Source organism: Mercenaria mercenaria, chromosome 15 (assembly GCF_021730395.1).
Source record: "Mercenaria mercenaria strain notata chromosome 15, MADL_Memer_1, whole genome shotgun sequence".
NCBI lineage: Eukaryota > Metazoa > Mollusca > Bivalvia > Venerida > Veneridae > Mercenaria > Mercenaria mercenaria.
In genome coordinates this window covers 64,575,959-64,580,724 of record NC_069375.1, presented here as the reverse complement: position 1 = coordinate 64,580,724, position 4,766 = coordinate 64,575,959, and positions in this window count along the sequence as shown.

Below are 4,766 nucleotides of genomic sequence, written 5' to 3'. Positions count from 1 at the left end.
TTGGAAATCTAAAAACATTTGGCCATTTTGCAAATAGGATACCTTAATAATTAGACTAGCCACTAGACTGATAATTACGATATTTCTGTTTTTTTTTCTTTTTTATTTTCATAGAGACAAAAGCCAGTCTATTCTAGAGATTTTCTAAGAGGACTGATGTTAAAATTGTAATATTGGCTCAGTTCACTACATGAAATCATAAAAATGTGAAAAAAATATCATAGTCTAGGAGCTAGTCTTCTTAATAATCATCTTAAAACTTCAACATTTTTTTCAACTGGGTATCATACAGAAAAATAAGTCCATCATGTGACACTGTGACTGCATACATACATTGAAAAAGGCTTGATGAAATGATTAAAAAGTAGACTTTTCCTTAAATATATGATACATTCATGCATCCTTAAAGGTGTTTCAGGTAGCAGGAAAATGCATCTATTCATGTGCCATATTAAAAAATTTTCGCAATCGGGAGGGGATACCCCTCCCGAACCCACCCCAGCTTGGGCCCCCCCAGCAAACAAATCCTGCACACGGGCCTGCAGATTTCAAAGACAGAAAGTGTGATTTTAGGTGTTTTCGGCGATTTTGGTTCACAGCATCGAACTATTCTGTAGCACATTCTTTTGCTAATCTAAAACAACGGTCATGCCGTGATGATCACCAGATTAGTATTCTGGCCACGTGGTCTCTGGTCTGTCGAGAGATCGATCAGTATCGACTACGTAATATTTGATTGGAAGCAGCTTCCGACTTGAGAACGTGTGACGCATCCCCGCCGTGACCTCTGTAGTTTTCAATTTGCTTCGGGCGATATGTATCTCGTCAATCGATAAAACGATTATCGATTTTTTGATAACCTTGTGTGTGGTAATTACTCAAATCATGTGGCATGTTCTGAAGAGGTCTACCGTTTATGACAACAATCATTATGCAGAAATGAAAAATATTGTATTATTTCTATGTTCTGCAAAATCATGCAAAAACGATTTTTTAGGTAAAATTTGTCCTACAATATTGTAATTTACATAATATTATATTGTATAACTCTATAGCTTGCCATAACAAATTGAAATTTAGAGGATAGTATAAATTATATTTCTACAGAAGTAATGAGAACAATCTGCAAGAATGGTATTTGTTGTTTTCGTATGAAACAATATTTCCTGTCAAATATAAAATAAGGGTTTTTAGGACATTTTATTCTATAAATCTTTGGCAGCTGTCCCAAACAGCTTCGCTATTATAATTAAAATGGTATTTTCATCAGGAATGGATAATTTTAAAAGCTTCAAAACGACAAGATTCCTCCGTACCAAATCCGAATCCTTTCCCCATTCCCACACCCCGCCCTGCCCTCTCCTCCTCCCCATACAGATTTTCCATAGAAATATTAAATGTTGATACTTATCCCCTTTAGGGTCTGTGGATGTTATACTTATTTGTGTCTACTGGCACAGTCTCGCATGCCAAAGGAGTGAATGCTGATGCCACCAAAGAGTGAGAAAAAGTTCTTAATTACTGAAAGAATAAATAAATTTAACATCGCAATTGCGTAATTTCATGTTAAAATCCATTTCTCTTCAGTTTCTTTCACAGTCATAGGTCTTTTTAATTTATTTTAGCTTCGGTCGGAGTTTGCCAAACGCTATCACTATAGGAATACAGACAAAATCACCCTTTTTAACTTTTCCACTAACAAAATGTTCACTTCCGATAATCATTAAAGTGTTAATTCTTTTAAATTTTTGTTTCATTTTTTTTTCAAATGTGGTTGATACGGGGGATGTGTCCACCCTTGTCAAATTGAGCAGGGTGGGAGATTTTCTGTTTGTGCGTGTGTGTGTGTGTGTGTGTGTGTGTGTGTGGTGGGGGTGGGGGGCATTTGTCACTATTCAGTGATGAGTGTTGGATGATCAGTGTGTTTTACTCTGTATTATGAATGGCATTGTTGTAATAGAGTATATTTTTATCCATTTTGTCATTAGTATTGTACATGGGAGAGACTACATCATTTATTATTAACATTTATTTATTAATTCTGCTGACATTTTTTTCTTTATTGTAAGAACTTTGTCATGACACATAACAAAGGCGTTACTATTATATCTAACATATGGTTAGTGTCACCAACCTTGTGTATATCACGAAGAACTCGCTGTTAAACTTGATTTCTGCAGCAGGAATGTTTCACGTGTATTGCCAAACACGTGTCACCCCGTCACCGCTGTGTGTCATACAAAAAAATTAATAATCAAACAAAAAGTACTACAACAACAACAAAAAGAAGGAAGGAAAGAAAGAAAGAATAAAACGAAAACAATTATTGCAGCAAACTTTGTGATTTATTATATGTAGTGGAACAGTAAATATTTTACCGTGAAATCATCTTTTGTTATAGACAAATTAGAGTAAAATATACGACATGTGTTACATATCAAATAGTCTAAGCATTTTTGTCAATATGGTTCAAATCTCTCCACTTTTATAGTCCGGAAAATAAACAGGTATCCGTCGTTAGAATCCTTTAAAACAAATATAGCTTTGAAATCCTCATTGATGTTACTACAAACAAAAAAGGAACAACAATAAATAAATAAATAAATAAATAAATAAATAAATAAATAAAAAAAAGCAACAACAACAACAAAAAATATATATCAGTCTAGAGAGAAAAGATAATATATAATATCAGTGTCAGTATGAAAGACAGAAATAAAGATTTTGTAAGTCTACAAGGGAAAGGAACCAGGAAATTTACAGCGCGCGTTCAGATATTTTTAATGCCTTTTTGGAGGGAACTCTTACATATATGAGGATAAAAAAGGACAAATTGAATACCAATTTTTATAAAATATGTCTATTCAGATTATGGAAAAATTGATGTGAGAACACGACACACGTGCTTACTGGCAAACATTTTAGGATGTTTTGTCATGTTGTATTAGCTAAAGGTTTATACAACGCATGCTCATTCAAAATAGAGCAAAAGTTTCACCGGTACAGACGACTGTTGATGTAAAACATAACTAGAGGCACTTATTACTGTATCGCTGATGATAATAACGCTAGCAAAATGCATTTTACACACCAAGCATTCTTTCCGCATTAGTTAACATGCTTTTGCATTCCACGTGCACACAAAAAAATGCACAGCACTAAGCGGGATAGGTATATTGAGGGCTGCTGTAGGAGAGGAAATTAGGGGTCGTTTTGGTTTGACGTAACTATTAAGGGATTGTTGTTTTTTTAAAGTGACTCGCCCGCAGATGTTTGGTAAAATAAATAAATATCTCTCGGTCTTGTTCTAAACATTGTATCCTGTTGAAATAACTTTTAGTTAAAATAATTCCTGTTGTTCAGTAAAGATTAAAAGAGACCTAAAGTTAAGCACTTTTAAATTACGAACTTAATTTTTATTTCCATTTTCCTCAACGCCTGGGAATGTATAGATACATATATAAATAAATATTTTATACGTGGACCCGGTGCATGTGTAAATATAATCTTAATAAAATAAGACATAAATATATCGTGAATGAAAATAAAAAAAAGAATAGTGTTTGTAATTTGAAAACAATACGTTTTCTTGTCAGGCCCTTTAAAATATATCAAACTCCTTAAATATAGCGCATTTTGCACGTGTTTAAAACTTTTTATAACTTAAAAGAGGTCTAAATGTAATGAAAAAAAAAAATCTAAATGCATGTATAACATGGAGGCATTATCTCCTTAATCGTAAAATTATTATCATATCGATGGTACATTTATAAGATGTACATATCTATTAAAAATAATAGTGCTATGGCAAACGTATCTACGAAAAATTTCACGTCTATTAAGGACAATTCGCCCTAATTCAGTCTCACGCATATCGATTGGTAATAATTGATTTTTGTTTCCACCTGATTACACACACGATGCATTTTATCTTATCTCAGCAGTTCATCGTTGCAACATCATCGATTCCATTGTAATAGGTGTTAATGAATAGATATTTCCTACCAGTTGTAATTATAAGCAGACGAAAAAAAACAACAAAAATAGCAGACGAGAATACCTGTGGTGTTATCAATGTGATTTTCAGTATGCGCAGCATTTCACGTGCTGGTATTTCATGAATTGTGCAAAAGTATATGATAAATATCATCAGAACCTTGTTACAACATATGATAGAAATTATCGATTTTATCGATAAGTGATTATTATCAAATAATATATTGATTTTTATCAATAATTGATTTTTCTCTACGCGATATTAGATGAATGTGGTAAAACAATAGAAAATATCAGGCATTATGTAGAAAACAGTTTGTAAATCAAACACTACCGTGTAGTTTGACCACGGTAGTGTTGAAGAAAAAATATACAAAAAAGAAGTTAGAGGTCCCCATCCCTGTCTGTTCCCCTCCCCCCACTATACCAACACACACTTAATTATGTACCTTTCATGACAAAGGTCAACGAAAAAGTTCATTTTACTCTATAACACCTCTGTATATACATACTTGTTTTACTTTCTTGAGAGAATGAGATTTGAGGGGAGGAGCGGGGCGGGGGGGGGGGGGGGGGATAAGGTCAAAATAACCCTAAACGAAGGGTTCGAGGTTTTGTAAAGCTGGCTCTAAATGTTACATCTTACACCAAGGAAAAATGTGCCAGCTGTCTAATATATAGTTATTAATGTATTTTACAACGCGTCTAAACGAAGAACTAGCTAGTAGGGACAAACAACTTATAATACCAACGATATATAGTTTTAAGAA